The 21,669-nt window shown below is 35.0% G+C and overlaps 1 protein-coding gene and 1 pseudogene across 1 annotated transcript in view; both read left to right on the forward strand.

Moving 5' to 3' along the window:
• The window catches only part of SLC25A21 (solute carrier family 25 member 21), a 989,784-nt gene that overhangs the window by 565,079 nt on the left and 403,036 nt on the right, over positions 1-21,669 (forward strand). The gene's annotated exons all lie outside the window — the stretch shown is intronic.
• On the forward strand, positions 12,762-12,862 carry LOC130456671 (U6 spliceosomal RNA; annotated as a pseudogene).

Consider the following 21,669-nt stretch of genomic DNA (forward strand, 5'->3'; position numbering starts at 1 on the left):
AAGAAATAGGGGGAAACTTAATAGAATAATCTTTCCCATATAAAGATACACATGGGAAGGGGAGGGGAAGAACTTTCATATGAGAAGGAGAGGAAGAGAGCTTGAAGTGGAATTACTTAAACCTTACTCTCAGTGAAATCAAATCTGAGAGGGAAGAATATCTAGATCCAGTGGGATCCTGAATTCTGTCTTATCCATTAGGGCAAGAAAGAAAGGAAAATTAAGGGGGTGGAGGGAGCATAAAAAGGGAGGGAAGGAGAGGGGGGAGGGGAAGGGAGCATAAAAAGGGAGGGGCTAGAAAGGGAAGTATCTCAAAGGAGGGGACTAGGGGGACTGACCTAAAGAGAAATTCACTGGTTCAAAAGGAGATAGCTAAAGAAAAAAGGTCAGAACTAGGGGAAGATATCAAAATGCCAGCTAATCCACAAATGACAATCATAAATTTGAACGTGAATGGGATGAACTCACCCATAAAATGTGGACAAATAGCAGATTGCATTAGAACCCAACACCCTACCATTTGTTGTCTTCAAGAAACACATATGAGGAGGGTTGACACTCACAAGGTTAGAATTAAAGGTTGGAGTAAGATCTTTTGGGCCTCAACTGATAGAAAGAAGGCAGGAGTTGCAATCATGATATCTGACAAAGCCAAAGCAAAAATAGACCTGATCAAAAGGGATATGGAAGGTAAATATATTCTTCTAAAAGGGAGTATAGACAATGAGGAATTATCACTAATCAACATGTATGCACCAAATGGTATAGCATCCAAATTTTTAATAGAGAAACTAGGAGAATTGAAGGAGGAAATAGACAGTAAAACCATATTAGTGGGAGACTTGAACCAACCACTATCAAATTTAGATAAATCAAACCAAAAAATAAACAAGAAAGAGGTAAAAGAGGTGAATGAAATCATAGAAAAATTAGAGTTAATAGACATATGGAGAAAAATAAATAGGGACAAAAAGGAATACACCTTCTCTTCAGCACCACGTGGCACACTCACAAAAATAGATCATACACTAGGTCACAGAAACATGGTACTCAAATGCAGAAAAACAGAAATAATAAATGCAACCTTTTCAGATCACAAGGCAATAAAAATATTGATCGGTAAGAGTACATGGAGAGCCAAATAAAAATTTAATTGGAAATTAAATAATACGATACTCCAAAATCAGATAGTTAGAGAAGAAATCATAGAAACAATTAATAATTTCGTTGACGAAAATGACAACGGCGAGACATCCTTTCAAACCTTATTGGATGCAGCCAAAACAGTACTTAGAGGAAAATTCATATCCCTGAGTGCATATATTAACAAATTAGGGAGGACAGAGATCAAGGAATTGGAAATGCAAATTAAAAAACTTGAGAATGAACAAATTAAAACCCCCCAGAAGAAAACCAAAGTAGAGATCCTAAAAATTAAGGGAGAAATTAATAAAATCGAAAGTGACAGAACTATTGAGCTAATAAACAAGACTATAAGCTGGTACTTTGAAAAAACAGACAAAATAGACAAAGTACTGGTTAATCTAATTAAAAAAAGGAAAGAAGAAAGCAAATTAACAGCATCAAGGATGAAAAGGGGATCTCACCTCCAATGAAGAGGAAATTAAGGCAATCATTAAAAACTACTTTGCCCAACTATATGGCAATAAATATACCAACCTAGGTGATATGGATGAATATTTTCAGAAATACAAATTGCCTAGACTAACAGAAGAAGAAATAGATTTCTTAAATAATCTCATATCAGAAAAAGAAATCCAACAGGCCATCAAAGAACTTCCTAAGAAAAAATCCCCAGGGCCTGAAGGATTCACCAGTAAATTCTATCAAACATTCAAAGAACAGCTAACTCCAATACTATACAAACTATTTGACATAATAAGCAAAGAGGGAGTTCTACCAAACTCCTTTTATGACACAATCATGGTACTAATTCCAAAACCAGGCAGGTCAAAAACAGAGAAAGAAAATTATAGACCAATCTCCCTAATGAATATAGATGCAAAAATCTTAAATAGGATACTAGCACAAAGTCTCCAGTAACTGATCAGAAGGGTCATCCACCATGATCACATAGGATTTATACCAGGGATGCAGGGCTGGTTCAATATTAGGAAAGGTATCCCCATAATTGACCACATCAACAAGCAAACCAACAAGAATCACATGATTATCTCAATAGATGCAGAAAAAGCCTTTGATAAAATACAACACCCATTCCTACTAAAAACACTAGGAAGCATTGGAATAGAAGGGTCGTTCCTAGAAATAATAAACAGTATATATCTAAAACCATCAACTAATATCATTTGCAATGGGGATATACTAAATCCATTCCCATTAAGATTGGGAGTGAAACAAGGATGCCTATTATCACCTCTATTATTTGACACTGTATTAGAAACACTAGCTGTAGCAATTAGAGAAGAAAAATAAATTGAAGGCATTAAAATAGGCAAGGAGGAGACCAAATTTTTGCTCTTTGCAGATGTCATGATGGTCTACTTAAAGAATCCTAGAGATTCAACCAAAAAGTTACTTGAAATAATCAACAACTTTAGCAAAGTTGCAGGATACAAAATAAACCCACATAAGTCATCAGCATTTCTATATCATTCCAACACAGCTCAGCAGCAAGAACTAGAAAGAGAAATCCCATTCAAAATCACCTTAGACAAAATAAAATACCTAGGAATCTATCTCCTGAGACAAACACAGGAACTATATGAACACAACTACAAAACACTCTCCACACAACTAAAACTAGACTTGAACAATTGGAAAAACATTACCTGCTCATGCATAGGACGAGCCAATATAATAAAAATGACCATCCTACCCAAACTCATCTATCTATTTAGTGCCATACCCATGGAACTTCCAAAAATTTTTTTTTACTGATTTAGAAAAAAAATAACAAAGTTCATTTGGAATAACAAAAGATCAAGGATATCCAGGGAAATAATGAAAAAAATACAAAGGAAGGGGGACTTGCAGTCCCAGATCTCAGACTATATTATAAAGCAGTGGTCATCAAAACAATTTGGTTCTGGCTAAGAGACAGAAAGGAAGATCAGTGGAATAGACTGGGGGCAAGCAATCTCAGCAAGACAGTATATGTCAAACCCAAAGATCCCAGCTTTGGGGACAAAAATCCAGTATTTCATAAAAACTTCTGGGAAAATTGGAGGACAATGTGGGAAAGATTAGGTTTAGATCAACACCTCACACCCTACACTGAGATAAATTCAAAAGGGGTGAATGACTTGAACATAAAGAAAGAAACTATAAGAAAATTAGGTGAACACAGAATAGTATATGTGTCAGACCTTTGGGAAGGGAAAGACTTCAAAACCAAGCAAGAATTAGAAAGAGTTACAAAATGCAAAATAAATAATCTGGAATACATCAAATTAAAAAGTTTTTGTACAAACAAAACCAATGTAACCAAAATCAGAAGGGTAGCAACAAATTGGGAAATAATCTTCATAACAACCTCTGACAAAAGTTTAATTACTCAAATTTACAAAAACGAAATCAATTGTACAAAAAATCAAGGCATTCTCCAATTGACAAATGGGCAAAGGACATGAACAGGCAATTCTCAGCCAAAGAAATCAAAACTATTAATAAGCACATGAAAAAGTGCTCTACATCGCTTATAATCAGAGAGATGCAAATCAAAACAACTCTGAGGTATCACCTCACACCTAGCAGATTGGCTAACATGACAGCTATGTAAAGTAATGAATGCTGGAGGGGATGTGGCAAAGTGGGGACACTAATTCATTGCTGGTGGCGTTGTGAATTGATCTAGCCATTCTGGGGGGCAATTTGGAACTATGCCCAAAGGGTGATAAAAGACTGTCTGCCCTTTGATCCAGCCATAGCACTTCTGGGTTTGTACCCCAAATAGATAATAAGGAAAAAGACTTGTACAAGAATATTGATAGCTGCACTCTTTGCGGTGGCCAAAAATTGGAAAACGAGGGGATGCCCATCAATTTGGGAATGGCTGAACAAATTGTGGTATATGTTGATGATGGAATACTATTGTGCTAAAAGGAATATTGAAGTAGAGGAATTCCATGGAGACTGGAACAACCTCCAGGAAGTGATGCAGAGCGAAAGGAGCAGAACCAGGAAAACATTGTACACAGAGACTGATACATTGTGGTACAATTGAAGGTGATGGACTTCTTCATTAGTGTCAATGCAATGTCCCTGAACAATCTGTAGGGATCTAAAAAATACTATCCACAAGCAGAGGATAAACTGTGGGAGTAAAAACACCAAGGAAAAGTAACTGCTTCACTACAGGGGTGGAGGGAATATGACTGAGGAGAGACTCTAAATGAACACTCTAATGCAAATACCAACAACAGGGAAATGGGTTTGAGTCAAAAACACATGTGATAACCAGTGGAATCGTGTGTCAGCTATGGGAGTGGGAAAAGTTGTGGTAGGGGGGTAGGGGAGGAAAAGAAAATGATCTTTGTTTCCAGTGAATAATGTTTGGAAATGACCAAATAAAATAATGTTTAAAATTAAAACAAAAAAAAAAGAAAGAAAAAAATCCCCAGATCCTACTTCATAAGACTGGATTAAGACCATTCTCCATTTGGGCAGTGAACTCTACTTAGATCAGGAATGTGAGAACTCTACTTCACCTACTTAAGTCTGCCCTAGGGGAGGATAAAGTTGTAAACTCTTTTCTGAACAATGAAAAGTACTTAAACACATACTTATAATAAGGCAAAAAGTTCTTAAGATAAGCACCTATAAAGGTTAAGCAACTTGTGAATTTACAAGGAACAAAGAGCTGAGAAACTTACTCAAAGCTTTCCTAGTGTGAATTACTCAAAAATTTACACCTTTTTAGGTGTGGACTAAGAATGGTTTGTCCTTTGAAAAACATCTACTGTGATTGGTAGATGGAAGAACTTAGGGGAGGTGACATAGGAAAAAATTCCCTATATAAGGAGATGACAGGCTCTTAAAAAACAGTCTCTAAGGAGGCTGTTTGGAGAGATCTCTGGAAACAGGCTCTTAGGACAGTCTCTGGCTGGAACTCCTTTTGAGGAGGACTCTGGTTGGAACTCCCTCTGAAAAGACTCTGTCTCTCTCGGGGGTCCCTCCGGACAGTCAGCTGGGAAAGGCTGCCTTGAAGGGTCTCTCTTGGGACTCTCTCGGGGACATTCAGATTCACATTCAGATTCAGATTGAGGATTGAGCTGGTGAAGGCAGCTGAGGTGATGCTGGCCTGGTATCACTAGAATCCTCGCTTGGACAGATCTTGTGGTGAGTGATTAAGGACTGACTGATCTTTCTCTTAAGGGCTTAGGCCTGGGTTGGCCAGGGCTGCCCTGGGCTGGCCTATCCTTTTCTCATTATTCCCCCTTTTCTCTCTTTCTCTCCTTTTCTTTAATTCCTCATTTGTATTAATTAAAATCTCTATAAAACCCAGCTGGCTTGGGTATATTTGAATAATTGGGAATATTTCCCTGGCGACCACCTTATATTTGATTTAAAAACAAAACACTGTAGTGAAAACATATTTCCTGCAGTCACAACTTACTCATTCCCTCTTATATCTACTACAATTTAAGTCTTCCACTATTTAATCACTACAGTTTGTGGCCTAAACCATTTTAATTATTACAGTACCAAAGAATAAATAGTTAAAATAAGAGACTATTTCATCAAAGAAAAGAGCAGCAAAGAGAACATATATCAAAACTTCTGGGGTTCAGCTAAAGCATCTTACAGGGAAATTGTATGTTCCTAAACACATTTATTATCAAAGACAAAAGTAACAGATTAATGAACTGGGAATACAACTAAAAACAGCTAGAAGAGCAACAAATAAAAATTCCAAGTAAATCAAAATCAAATTTTTAAAATAAAAAAATAAATGAACAAAATAGATGTAAAATTGAATTGATAAATAAAATGTGGGACTGTTATATTGCTAGTTTAGCTTATATTAAACCATATTTTCATTCCTGGTATAAATCCTTTTAGCCACAATGTATAATCTTTGTGATATAGTGTTATTGTGTCCCAGTTAGCATTTTATTTAGGATTTTTCATTCATATTCATTAATGAAATTGATCTATAATTTTCTTTCTATGTTTTTGCTTTTCTTGGTTTAGGTATAAGCACCATATTTGTTTCACAAAAGAAATTGGCTAGAAAATTTAGTTTTTTGACATTTTTCTTCTAATTGACTTACTTTGTTAATTTTTTACAAATAATTGAGCAAAATAGTTCATGATAATTGCTTTAATTTCATCTTCATGGTGGTATAATCATTCCTTTCATCTTTAATACTAGGGATTCGTTATTCTCTTTCTCTCTCATCATATTAACCAGTGGTTTATCTATTTTCCCCTCAAAACCAACTCCTAGATTTATTTATTAATTCAATAGTTTTCTTACATTCAATTTAATTTATTTCATCTTTACTTTTTAGGATTTTTAATTTCATACTTTAATTGAGGGATTTAAAATATGTTCTTTTTCTATTTTTTTCAAATTGCATTTTTAATTTGTTGTTCTCTTTTTTCCCTATTTCATCAACATAAGCATTTAGAGATAAAATTTCCTTTGATTAATGTTTTTGTTGTATCCTATAGGTTTTGGTATTTTGTTTCATTATTATCATTCTCTTTAATGAAATTATTATTTCTATGATTTATTCTTTTATCCATTTATTTAAGATCAAGTTATTTAGTTTTTAAGTTTTTATGTTGCATTTCCATGGTTCCTTAATATATACAATTTTTACTGAATTATATTCTGAAAAATGAGAGCTATATACAAAGTAAAAATGAAGGGTTGAAACAGAATATATTTTTACTTTTTATCTATCTCTCATTAAAAAAAAAAAACCCTTTACCTTCTATTGTAGAATCAGTATTGTGTATTGGTTCTAAGGCAGAAGAATGGAAAGGGCTAGGCCACAGTCGTTAAATGTCTAGGGTCACACAGCAAGGAAGTGTCTGAAGTCAAATTTGAAACTAGAACCTCAGGTCTCTAGGCCTGGCTTTCTATCCACTAAGCCACCCAACTGCCCCCTCTATCTCTCATTTTTAAGTATCTTTTTTGTAAACATCATACTGTTGGGTTTGGGTTTTGATCCATTTACATTCAAAGTCATTCAGTTGCCTCCATTCTATTTTTCTTCACTATTTATCCTTCTTTTCCTTTCTTTTTTTTCTGTGTCCCTCCTCAGTTGTCCAATTTCTTTGGTCTGTTCCTTCTCTAATTGGCACCCCTTCTTAGAACCCTTCCTTTCTCCTTTCTCCTTATCCTCCTAGTTCTAAAAGTCCCTTCTTTTTAGTCTTCCAAAAGTCTCTGCCTTTCCCCTTCCCCCTTATATTTTCATTCTTATACTCTTTACCTTTCCTAAGTCCCTTCCTTATCCCCCTTCCCCTCTTAGCTTCTATTTCTTGATGAGTTTGATTTTAAAAATCCCTCCCTTATCTTGTCCTTATCTCTTCACCTAACCCTACCCCTTTTGTAAATAAATTCCCTTCTAGAGATCATTCCCTTTTCTAATCCCTTTGCCCTCCTTTGTCTCAACCTATCCTTCCTTCTCTTAGTATATTAGTTCATTAAAAGGACTTTTAGTCCCTTCTTTATCCTGTACCCTTTCACTATTGTTTCTCTGTATATTAAAAAGACTTTTACCCTTCTAGTTGTGTATCTTCTTAACGCAGGTCTGATGAGAGAGTTGTAGTACTACAAGCCTTCTACCTGTCTTCTCTTTTCTATGACTGTTCTTCTACTCATTCTTCTTTTAATCATTCCATTTGACCTCTTTGCTCTATTTTATTAATATTTTTAGCTCATTCCATTATACTCAACTCAATCTCTATCTTTCTGTATATATACAAATTACCCAGGTAATGATGTCATTATTAAGGGTTATCAAAGACATTTTCCCATATAAGAGATAATTAATTTGACATTTTGGACCCTGTATAATTGGACATTCATATTTACCTACCTTTCTTATTGATTAAATTTTCTACTGAGCTGTGGGTTTTCACCTAAAAATATTTGAAACTCCTTTTAATTTAATAAATTTGTTTTTTTCCTTACCCAATTATGCTCAGCTTTCCTTAGTATGTTATTCTTGGTTGTAAACCCAGTTCCTTTGCCCTTCAAAATACAGTGGTACCTTTGTATTCATAATTAATTTGTTCCAGAAGGCAGGTTGAGTAACATAAAGGTCAAGTACTAAATGAATCTTTCCTATAAGGAATGATATAAATTGAATCAATCTATTCCAGACACCCATTTTGCATACATTTCCTTGATTAATGAAGTAGGGACATCCTCCTTTGCCACCTCTTCACCTGAAGAAAACTACCCAGCCACTAGATATTGTAGCTCCCTTTGAAGTTCCTGCAGCTCTTCTTCTTTATGCTCCTTAGCTAATATGATATTCTTTGCTTTGACTGGAATGGGCACACACTTCCTGAGATCATGATGCCAAAAAATTCTATTTTACCCTCTAGTTCTAGAATTTTTAGGTGATGTTTCTTAATGATTTCTTGTAGTATGATGTCTAAGTTCTTTTTTCTCGTTCATACCATCCTGGGAGCCTAACAATTTCTATATTATCTCTCCTTGATTTATTTTCTATATAATTTGCTTTTATGATAAAATGTCTCATATTCCCTCTATTTTTTCATTCTTGTGATTTGCTTTATTATTTCTTGTTGTCATAGAAAACCATTAGCTTCCTCTTGTCTATTTCTAGTTCTTAATGAATTTATTTTCTTCTGTGAGTTTCTGGATCTCTTTTGCCATTTGGTTGATCTTTCTTTCATAATTTTCTTGATTTTCTTGCATTGCTCTTATCCCCCCCCCCATTTTTCCTCAACCCCTGTCATTTAATCTTTGAGGTTTTGATTAAGCACTTCAAAATGCTGTTTTTGAGCTTGTGAAAATTTAGCATTTTTCTTTGTTGTTTTAGAAGTAGGTGATTTTACTTTACTGTCTACTGAGTTTGAACTCAGGTCTTCTCTGTCACCATAATAGCTATAAATAGTTGGGCACTTTCTCTTTTGCTTACTCATTAAAAAATTAGTGACCAGGCTAATAGGTCCAATTATTAGCTTTATGGTAGAGTCCCAGGGTTCATAGGTGATGGGTTCATTTCCTGGGCCCTATTTAGTTATTCCAGTTTCTATAATCCTTGATCAGGTGTATTCCTTAAAGTCTTCTCCTATCCCCACCTCCCTGAGCCCCAGTCTGATTAACCTCATGTATTCTAATCAGAAACCCTGGCAGTTCTGCCACTGCAAGTAGGCAGATTACCTCCCCTTGTGGTGGCAGCTGTGGACTCCTCTTTCTTGGGTGTGACCACAGTCAATTGAGTCCCATCCTTTAAGCAAACATACTCACAAATATGTGTTCCCTCTTAATTTTTCTTCTTTTAATGTCATCCTACTGGTTTCTGCAACTGTGATGCAATCTCCTAGGTTCAGCAAAAAAAGATGAAACTACAGGTCCTGCCCTTATGGCTTGGTACTTGTTTATTCTATAGTGTTTGCTCTGGGGTGAGCAGTTAACCCCCAGCTGTGGGCAAGTAGAAATCTCAAGCTGAGACTATGTCTGGTAATGCTGCTCCAATGACTTTCTGCCTTTTACTCCACCAGTGTCTGCCATTGGGGTGCATGTTCCTGGGTTCAGCAGTCTAGGTGAAGCTGTTGGTCTGCCCCTGTGTTTAGCAGACAAAGTGAAGCTACTGGTCTGCCCCCAGGGCTCACCACTTTTTGATTCTTATTGATTCTGTATTGTTTGCTGTTTGGGCCATCTGGTGAGACTGAAGCAAGGGAAGTCAGAGACCTTTCTCCTTAGTTGTCCTTGATGGTTCAGCTTCACTCCTGACTCTTTCTGCCTCACCCCCTGCATTTAGCATTGATTCTGTGGAGTTGTTATTGATTGTTTGTGGGGGTATTAAGAAAATAAGATGTCTCATGCCCTAAATATTCCCATGTTGACAAAATTTTTATGATAGTGAAAAAGGATGAAAATGAGGATGAAATAAAGGAAACTTTCAGAAAGGATTTTACCCAATTTTATGGTAGCAAAACTGTTAACTCAGATGACATGGATGAATATTTATAAGTATTGCATCCTTAAATTATAAGAATATCAAACTAACTAACTATTGGGATAAGTTGATTAAACCTTTAATGAATGGTTTGCTCCCAAGTGCCATATGGATTTTCAAGTGAATCCTATCAAATAATTGAAGAATAATTAATTACATTATTAAGAAATAATTGGCAAAACTATGAAAAGAAGGGATTCTTCCCATCTCTAAGATGTAGATATGGTCTCAACATTAAAAACATAAAGAAAGAAAAAAAAACAAAAAACCCAGAAAGATAAAAAACAGAGAAAGAAAAGTATAGATTAATAGCTACTATTGATCAATATCTCTAATGAATCAACATCAGCACCTATTTTTAATAAAGGATGGTCAAAGTTTACAACAAATCAAAAAGAGCATACATTATGACCATGCTTTTATATTTAATCCCAGGGATATTTGGAAGTCATTACATTTTTCAGGTACAGAAGTGACATGATCACTGAAGTGACATGGTCAGATATGAACTTTAGCACTTGTGAAGAGGGTAGAATGGAGTGGGGAGAAAAAAGGAAGGGGGACTAACAGGCTCTCTCAATGTCTGGGAGTGAGATAATGAGGATCTCAACAAGACTGTGGCTGTGTGAGTGTAGAGAAAAAAATATATAGGAGAGATGTTGTGAAGGTAGAAACAAAAGGTCTTGGCAACAGATTGGGGCATGTGTATAATTGAAAAAATGAATATGACCTTGAGGTTAGACTAGTTGACACAGAGGATGCTAGAGGTGCTCTCAGCAGTAATAGAGAAGTTCAAAAAAAGGGAGGGTTTAGAGGAAAAGATAATGAATATTTTTAAGGTGTGTTGTTTGAATATGGGGTCTGTTCCAGGTATGCCAGCACCCTGGGACCAAATTAGAGACTTGTAAATCATTGAATAGTTAACAAAAGGTTTATTTTGCTTAAAGACATCCAGGATATGCAAGAGATTACTAGGAAGTAAACTCTTTCAAAAAAGTACATCTCTCAGGATTCCTGTTCATGTATATCTGTTCAAAGAAAGAGATGCAAAGAAGAAAATGCAGCCAGATATCCAGGACCCATATTTAAGCTTGCCTAGGTAGCACATTTATTCAGTCAGCATGATTTCAAAGTGATAGAGTAGGGGGAAAGGAATTTCCCTTATGAAGGATAATTTTGTGAATGCAATAGAGTATTAGACCTGAAGTCAGGAACATTTGGGTACAAATCCTTTGTTTGTCATTAGCTGGATGACCATGGACAAATCAAATAATCTGAGTTTGAGGGAGTTGGATTAGATGGCATTTAAGGGTCTCTCTGGCTATATTATTCTATGATCTTTCCTTCTAAGATCCTTTCACTGGAAGTCCCAAGGGAGAGAAAGTTTCAAGTCAAGAAAAAGAAAAGGTATAGCCAGTTAATTATTCTCAGATTTTATTTAGTCTGGGGAATTAGGATTTAAATTATTGGTTTTGCTTCTTTGCTGGGGATTTTCTCATAAGTTAAATTGTCTTAAAGTTTAAGCCATTCTTCATCCTTGATATAAATTTACCCTGCTCATGGTGAATTACTTTCTGATTCTGTAGCTATAGTCTCCTTACAAGTACTATATTTACATTTTTTTTCACAATAGTCATTGTTAAAGGGCAGTTAGGTAGCACAGTGGATAAAGTGTCAGGACTGTAGTCATGAAGACCAGGTTCAAATATGGCCTTAGACACTTCCTAGTTTTGTGACCCTGGGCAAGTCACTTAATCCTAATTGCCTAGAACTTGCCACTCCTCTGCCCAATATTTAGCATCAATTCTGAGGCAGAAGATAAGGGCTTTAAAAATGGTCATTGATAGCATTGGTCTTTTGTTCCTTTTTTTGGAAGGGTAGGTTAATAGGCCTATATTTGTCACATAAAAATGGCATTTGCTGGAGTGCTTTGAGCTTTATCTTTGTAATAGGAATTAATTATTCTTTGAATACTTGATAAAAATCTAATTAATTTAATACCTTTTCCATATGAAAGCCCTTTAAACTTGGGAAAATAATATTGTTTCTATGAACTTGTCCAGTTCCTTCAACTGATTCTTATTTGATTTGTATTTAAGATTATTTGCCATCCTGTTTGCCCTCTGGATACTCTTTAGTCTACTAATGTTTTTCATAAATTATGGTACCTATAACAACACTGGACTCTAGTTGAAGTACAACCTTCATGTTCCTGGAAACCATAGTTCTATTAATACTGCAGATTACATTAGCATTTTTTTGTCTTCTCTATCACACTCTTACTTATTCATATTGAATTTGTAGTCTTCTGCTCCCACTTCCATTCCCAAATCCTTTTGGGAAGAACTTCTATTTGTCCATGTTTCCCCTGTATTATATTTGTCTAGTTAAAATTTTGTACTCAATGTTGGACTTTATGTTTTTCCTTATCGGATTTCATCTTTTTAAATTCATCTCAATGTTCTTGCTTGTCGGGATTCTTTCAGATCATGATTCTATCATCATGATCCAGTTTGCTAGCTTTCTCTTCAGTTTTGTGTCATTTGCCACATTGACCATTGTATCATCTATGCATATATCCAAATCATCGATAAAATGTGAACAGTGGTCATTTCAGCAGGACATATACTAAAACAGAAATGAGACAGAGATTAGCATGACTCTGCAAAAAAGATAGCACTTAAATTCATGAAGCATTCAATATTTTTGCAACTAATATTAGAAATGGAAGTTACCTGGAAAAAAATAACTTTGAAGCAACTTTTTCTGATGAAGGTCTCATTTTAAATATAAAAGGAAAAAAATTCAAATTTATTGAATAAGAGCCATTGTTCAACTGACAAATGGCCAGAGGATATGGACAGGTAGGAAAGAAATCTAGTCTATCTATAACCATATAAAAATACTTGAAATCACTGATAATTAGAAAATTCAAGTAAAAGCAACTCTAAAGTTTCACCCCACAGATCAGCAAAGTTTGTGAAAAAAGAAAAATTACAAATGTTGGAAATAGTATTGGAATCTCATAGCTCTTTTTGTGGTGGCAAAGAATTATGGCATATATGGTGAGAGAGAGAGAGAGAGAGAGAGAGAGAGAGAGAGGGAGAGAGAGAGAGAGAGAGACAGAAGGAGACAGAGAGACAGAGAATATGAATGAGAGAAGGAATGAAACAATGTATAGAGAAAATGTAGTCATAAATTATTTTCTTAGTCATATCTGTTTTTATTACATGTGAGTTGGGCTACAGTATTTCTTAGCATCCTGACACTCACGACCTTGAGTTTGCCAGTGATGGCATTTGGAATAGTGTCGGTATAGTTAGGGCAAGATTTGGTAGATTTCAGAAGTGGAGTTGGCCATGTTGAGCTATACTCCTGTAGCCTGGAGGCTACTTTCACCATTGGACTGTATCCATATAATAAGGCTAGACTGAGCCTTGTAATGCTAAACTACTAATAATTAGAGTTTCCAAGGGTGGCAAATACCTACTTTCTTTCCTCTGCCCTGGAAAAGTACAAAGAATGCAGTTTACCCCCCTTCTCACAACTCTAGGCAAATACTTGATTACCCTCTGGGAGCAATCCAAGTCTAACTATTGCCAAGTGTTTGCTTTTCATGGGACTGCCCTCAAAGAAACCATTTGGAAACGTAAGGCACAGAAAACTACTGATTGTCAAACAGGAGCCAAAGAGAATCCTGGAGGTGAGCATCATGCTTCTGGTTTCCACATTTGAAGAGAGTATCACCCCTACCTAATTCGTGTAAAAGAAGAAAAAATAAGAGGATGCATGAACTGTGCTTTTCAAACCAAGTGGAACAGCAGCACTAGATGCACAATGCAGCACTGTTTGTCAAAGGGTCTCAGAGAACAGCCTAAAACCTCTGAATAAATTGAGTGTTGGCTGATATGGTGCCAGTGGGAAGGCTTTTAAAAAGCTATGCCATGAGTCCCTGGCCCAACAGAGCCAAAATGGAGCAACTGCAATTACTAAAGCATGTTTCTCTACATAGCCAACTACTTAGTAAAGTTCGCTGAAGTTTGCATCTAGGAGTGTGCTAATTGTGTCCCAGTGGGTGAACCACCTTCTAAAAGAAATGGATAGAGGCTCGGGTGCTTGGAGATAAGGTCTAGGAGTTTGGGTCCCAAAGGAAGAGGGGGATCAAGTCAACTCCGTAAGTGAGATGTATCCAGAATTTAAGGCAGTTTCAGGGATCAAACTGTCGTCCTTAGTTATAGAGAAACTGAAATGATATCTTCAGAATGCTACACTTGATTGTGCTTGAAAGGTTATTTATGGAAAGTTGAAAAATTGAAATAATATGATATTAAGGTAAGTCATTCAGGTAACCAGTTATAAAACACTTCAAGGAAAAAAGACATAAATTGAGCTAACTTCTCTTATTTTAAAACTATAGAGCTTTCTTTAGGAGATTTCAAAGGAAATCTATGGACCTGCCAAGAATTTATCTAAAATATGTGATTCAAATCTTATCATTCATATCTTTAAATGAATAAGTTAATTACATATTTTCCCTTGGAAACTATTTTAGGATTTTGGTGCCAAATTCCTTGATAACATTTTATTTGGAGTACTTCAGTACCTATGCAGTGGAAATTTCTCATAGCAGTCATGATTTTCAGGAAAAAAGCCTCACAATTTATTGCCAAGAATTTGTATTCTTACAGATTTACAATTTTCTGGTTTCAGTGCATGGAAACAATTTGATCTTATTTCATTTGTGCTGATGCCATTTCATTATATTCAAATGCAGTCTGTTTGGTTTCCATGTAAAAATTCAATGGAGGCTTCTCTTCCTCATGTCTATGGAAAGTCATTTAGAGCTGAATATGGCCAGTGGAGCTGTTTGTTTATTTGTCTCAGTAGTATTAAAATAACAATTTTGCTTACGTGCAGACTTTCCAAAGAATATATGTTGCATACAAGTTACATAACCAATGACAAATATACAAATACACATTGACTATTTTGATTTAATGAGAAGTTTATCTTTTAATCCTTTTTTTTTTTTTGGAGACTATTGCCATCAGTATGCTTGTATTATTTTTATGCTGTGAACTGAATGCATTTATGTAACAGTGGTGCCTTTAATTGTGCTTTCAGATGTTATAAATAGCCAAAGAATGCCAAAGATTTGCATTGACATTTTAATATGCTGTCACTTTAAGATACTACACAGAGTGTGAACAGAGCACAGGGCACTTTAAGCAGGTGTGTCTAATTGTTTCTTCAAAGTAGCTGTGTCACAGTTAGCTAAAGAGGTAGGTCCTGGAGAGGGTGTATGGGTGCTGAAGCCCACTAACCAGGTTTGCCTTTTCCTGCTGGTAAAAACAAATTGGACTGTGTAATTGATTTCAGAGTGTATGAGAATGAGTATATGGGAATGAGCATAGCTTTTATGTTGGCTTTGAGTTTAGACTATGTCTTTTTCTCGTTATATTTTCTCCCTCAGGAATGGTTGCTCCATGGGCATCTAGAAGAGAGAGCATGAAGTATGTTCATTTAGATCAGCAATGAGTGTGTTTCTAATACTTTTTGGTATTAGTCTGAGACTGCAAAAATTATTTGGGTGGGGTGGTGGAGGCAGGCAGATATATTTTTTTATTGAAAAAATGTGTTACAGTGTTTTCATTAAGTCTTCCAAATACTTAATATGCTTGGTAGTTTTCCAGGGTACCATGTTCATTATTTAGGAATTAGGGAAACCTCTATAAAGGAATAGATATGTCCCAGGGAAAAGGCTTTATGTGTTCATCAAAAGTTGCTGGCAAGTAAGCAAGCAAACATCCGTGTTTATAATGCAACTTTTCACAGGGTTCTGGGGACTGTTATTAACAAGTCATAGTGGCCTCTTAAACTATTCATTTTGGAGAATATGTATAAAAAAGTAGTACATTTTTAAAAGGGCAGGTGATGCTGTGTTTAGAAATACCTGAATTTTATGGCACTGAACACTCTCCTTTTTTGCATTTATTAGTTTACACCTTATGTACAATGCACCAATTTATTCCACAAGCAAACAAATCAACTGATTAAGTCTACTGGAACCTGGATAAAGTGTTTTATTAATAACTTAATGGAATCATTCATTAAAAAATTCTGGTCTATCAATACATCTCCTACTGTAACTTCCTGCTATTCAAAAATGATATTGGTTTGTAGTTCATGAATATTTCAAAGTGTATTGTCCTACTGATTTATTAAATGCTCCTTTTTTTGTTTTTGCTGAAAATCACAGGTACCAAATTGATCATAAGGCTTTAGTTAAGGTAAAAAGAATTCTAATAGTTTTGCTCAGAATTGTCTCCAGCTGTGTTATTTTCCGGTCCTGAATTTAACAGAAGCTGACCAAAGTTTGTCTTAATTATCTGCTTCTTTTTCCATAGTCAATGAAATTAGGAGACTGAGACCCCCAAGAAATCATGTGATAGTTATACCTTCCAATTTGGTCTTTTATATAGAATATTTTGTTTTCATCAAAAAACATTTATTAAAGCATCTAGGGCCCCTGACCACCGGTTAGCTGATTTATAATAGTAGCAATAAGTTATTCTTTAAGTAAAGATTTCAAACATTTCTCCATACATTGTCTTTAGAATCTATCCATGAGGAGGAACCTACGAGAAAAACCACTATCCACATCCAGAGGAAACACTGTGGGAGTAAAAATACCAAAGAAAAACAACTGCTTGAATACATGGGTTGAAGGCATATTGTTGGGGATGTAGACTCTAAATGAACATCCTAGTGTAAACAACAACATGGAAATGGGTTCTGATCAAGGACACAAGTAATATCCAATGAAATTGCATGTTGGCTGTGGGAAGGGTGGGTGGAGGGGAAGGAGGGAAATAATGTGATTATTGTAACCACGGAATAATGTTCTAAATTGACTAAACTCATTCAAATGGACAAAAAAAAAATAAAAGCCTGATTTTTCCAGTGGGGGGGGGGCATAGAATCTATCCATGCTTCTAATATAATTTAAAGGGACTGAGGGATACCATTATTTTTATCATTACCTCCTTCACTGACATCAGGACTGTGGATGAATCATAAACTTGATTCAATAACATTTGGTATGGTATCTGGGCATATTCCCTGGTTTACATATGAATATTAAATTCATGTACTTTTAAAGTACTGAGGACTGTGAAGTTCATAGGGAATAAGCAAGGTAAATATTTAATTATAAAATACATGAATGTATTGGATAGTTTTTCTAGCTAAAATTAAAGAAAGTCCATTATTTGTAATCAGGTACTTTGTTTTAGGAATTTGCAAACTTTATAGTGCCATTTAAATGCTAATTATTACCTACTAGATTATTATTACTTTCAGCTTAGTTGATTTACGGCCTCTTTGAATGAGTAAGCCATGAAACTAGTCTAGCTAAATGATGTCTTAAGGAATGAATTATCCACTAACTTTTCAAGATTTTTGTAGAATTGAGAGTGATGGAAAAATATTAAGTTCTTTTTTTTTTTAATTAAAACCCTTACCTTCCGTCTTGGAGTCAATACTGTATATTGGCTCCAAGGCAGAAGAGTGGTAAGGGCTAGGCAATGGGAGTCAAGTGACTTGCCCAGGGTCACACAGCTAGGAAGTGGCTGAGGCCAGATTTGAACCTAGGACCTCCTGTCTCTAGGCCTGGCTCTCAATCCACTGAGCTACCCAGCTGCCCCCAGAAAAATATAAGTTCTAAGGGTATAGATTACAAAGCACTCTTTCAGATTTTATATTTGTCTTTAGTTGCAACATTGTGTCCTGGAATGCATGACATTTTTTCTAATTATAACCACAGGTCTTTTTTATTCCACCTAGTATCTTACATCCAAATATTGATTATCAGTAAAGAGATCACATACACATGTATTACAGTTCTCCAAGTTCCACTGAGCCTGTTCTAGCAACAATGTATCTCAATATCACAAAATAAGCAGTTGAAAAACTAAGATTCACTAGAACTATCTCAAATAATAGCTTGGCCCATTGTTATAGAAATTGCCAGATATCTAAAGATTATATTCCCTAATTGTCATCCATTAGTTATTTCCCCACTTTCTTTCCCTTCAGAATATCATTTGATAACAGAATCTTACTTCCACTCCCTTCAAATTATTTATATTGACATCTTTTTTTTTTGTAAAGTGATTGTAAATTTTGGAGTATAAAAATACATAAACTCATTTGATTTATTCATTATTAGTTTCATGCTCTAAATATCACTAAAAATAACCACCAAAGATTATTCTGACACAAAAAATATTTAAACCTCAAGGTAGAGATGGGTAGGTCACTTATGGCAGTTCTTCCTTCTTTAATTGAATACAACCCAACAGGATAAAAAGAGTGAGCTCTCATTTTGGCTGGCTAGTATCTTTACATATAGTTCTAGTTCAAACAAAAGATACATAAAGTTCATGGACCTGAAACTGTCAGAGAATATGTGTACATGTTCCAAAATGAAGAACAAGGCCATTCTATGATACGTTCTCAAAAGTAGTCTTACTTAGGTCTCTATGTGGGTATGTGAGAGGCATATCATTCTGGGAAAGAAGAGCCTCCTAATTTTTGGGCCTCTATTATATTCTCCATCTCCTTAAAAATTTGATGTTCTTGGTAAATCAGTACGTTTTGAAAAGATTGTTGATATCCACAATAAGAACAATCTTCTGGAGGAAGAATAAGCATTGTCCTTTCATTTGTTTACCCAGTGCCACATAGGGAAGAGTCTTAAAACAATCAGTGTGATATAGATTTTATATAGTGTATATGCATATATATATGTAAAAATGAAATCATTATTCCCAAATACAGGTCTTTTCAAAGTTTATCAGATTACTACTTTCTTTTTGCTTGTAATGTGCCTGTCTTGGTGAGGAAAATGATCTTGACCAAACTAAAGGCAAAACAGAAAACAAAAGAAAAAAATTTATGATTATCACCTAAATAGAAATGATGAGAAAACAAACCACAAAGTCAAATAAACTTGGCTTATTTTAGAAGGCTCTTTGCTGAATTATGTGGAGTTCTTCCTACAAGGATTTAGTTGCTGTGGCCACTTCCTTGAACTGAAGTGAAAAACAAAACCTTGATACTAGGAGAATGTGATAGTAAATGTTTAACAACCAAATTCTGTGGTTGGGGGGGATGGGGAGGAGGAATGTATGCATATACATTTTACAATTTAATCTGCATAATTAATACTTTGCTAAGTCTAAACAATCCATAAAACAATGTATCAAACTCTAATTTGGAGCAACTGCTGTTATTTGAGTTCTAAACACTGAAAATTTAACAAAGCTTATTAGAGGTGAGCTCATTGTGTCCTTGGTTATTTCTCCAATATTTCTTCTCAGGCAGGAAGATATATAATACATAAGTTATAAACCATTAAATATGTATGTATATATTCTTCAATGTGGAGAGCTGGATCTTTCCTTTGTACACCTCCAAATGGAATGTAGGAGGTAGAAAAATGTATATGTTCAAAGTACAGACTTCTTAATGACAAGTTCATTCTAAGTTTCACAACACCACCAATAAGCAAATATATTCTATACATGCATATATCCCCATAGAGAATATAATTCCCTGAAGGCTGGGATTTCATTTGTGGAAAGGGTATTGGATTTGAAGTCAAAGGACCAAGGATCAAATCCCAAATCTGCAATTTAATACCTATGTCACTTTAGCCAAGTCATTTGACTTCTATGGGATTCAATTTCCTTATCGAAAATAAGGGAATTAGAACAGATGTCTGCTGAGTTCCTTTCATTTTTAACCTATAATCTTATGATTTGTGGTCCAGAGCATTTAGTAAGAGTTAAATGCTGATATTTTGACTAAATAAGAAAATACACACAATTGTCAGACTTATTCATTATTACTGACTGTCTTCAGTAAAATCTGTATTACTTAATTTAATTTATTCAATTTAGCCATTTATAAAGTGCTAAAAAAATACACATTTACTTTCAATGTTATAAAAGCATAAATACGTGAAACTGAGTACCATGTACCCATAAATTTATAAGCATCCCCAAACTAAAAAATAACAAACAGGATTTTATACATATTTATATCTGATACATAATTTATAATAAATAACTACAGTGACCATTAGATGTCATGAATGTCCTTTACACATGGTCACCTGTGTTCAGATCAGATTCTAGCCCAGGAAAGTGCCTCATTCCTAAATGTTGATCCATGGAAATGTGTTCAATGTGAAGATGAGGAAACTATGATTAAATAAATCATACCCATGAAGTTACAATCTATTTAGTAGTAAAATACATATTTAAATCCACATCACCTAACTTGCAATTCAGTTTTCTTTCTGTTAATAATAATAATGAATGATGATGATAATGATAGTGTTTATATAGCACTATTATGTGTCAGACACTGTGCATATATACTTTTATAAATGTTATCTTCATTTTATACTCACAAAAACCCTGTGAGACAAATGCTAATATTATTTTTATTTTACAGTTGAGGAAACTAAGTCAAATAGAGGTTAAGCGACTTGTTGAAACTTGATTTGAACTCAGGTCTTCCTGAATCTGGGCCTGGACTGTGTGCGCTATGGTGGATATTTTAGACCTTTATTTATAATTGTCTCTTGAATATGGAAGGTTATGTAGTAGAATAAAAAGAGGATTGATTCTGAAGAAGACTTGGTTTCAAATCTTATCCCCTACTACCTATGAATTTAGGTAATTATTTAACCTCCTAGGCATCATTTTCCTTATCTATTAAATGAAGGGGTTGAGATGAATGTCCTTTGCAATTCCTTCTAAATTTTAACCATCTGTGAATCTGTGATTTTTTTGACCATGGGTTCAATTATCATCAGCATATAGTTGGAAGGTAGAGCAGTGAATAGAATGCTGGCACAATAGAATGCTGGTATCAGGAAGATCCAAGTTCAAATCTGACCTCAGACATTCATCAGCTGTGTGAACCTGAGCAAGTCACTTCACTCTGCTTCGGTTTTCTCATCTATAAAGAGAAGAAAATGTCAAACTATCCTTGTATCTTTGCCAAGAAAACCCCAAATGGGATCACAAAGAATTGAACACAACTGGGATAACTGAACACCCAAAATTCAGTTGACTGCCAGACCTATATATCTGATATCTAATCCCTTAAATCCTTCAATAAATGCTAAGCATAACAAAATAGCAACAAAATGAAATAATCCTTGCTCTCAAGTATTTTACTTTCTATCAGGGAAGACACATAACATATACACATATAGTCATACAAAATTGAAAAAGACATTTTTGAAGGGGAAAACACTAGCAACCAGGGCCAGGGTGAGTGGTTGAGAAGGGAATTTAGGAAAGATTTTATGTAGATGGCAGAACTTGAGCTGAGATTTAAAGAAAACTAGGGATTTTAAGAGGTACATTTTTCCCCTGTTTTATTTAGAATATTTTTCCATGGTTTCATGATTCATGATGCCCCTACCTCTACTCTT

The sequence above is a fragment of the Monodelphis domestica genome, chromosome 1 (genome assembly GCF_027887165.1).
Source record: "Monodelphis domestica isolate mMonDom1 chromosome 1, mMonDom1.pri, whole genome shotgun sequence".
Classification (NCBI taxonomy): domain Eukaryota; kingdom Metazoa; phylum Chordata; class Mammalia; order Didelphimorphia; family Didelphidae; genus Monodelphis; species Monodelphis domestica.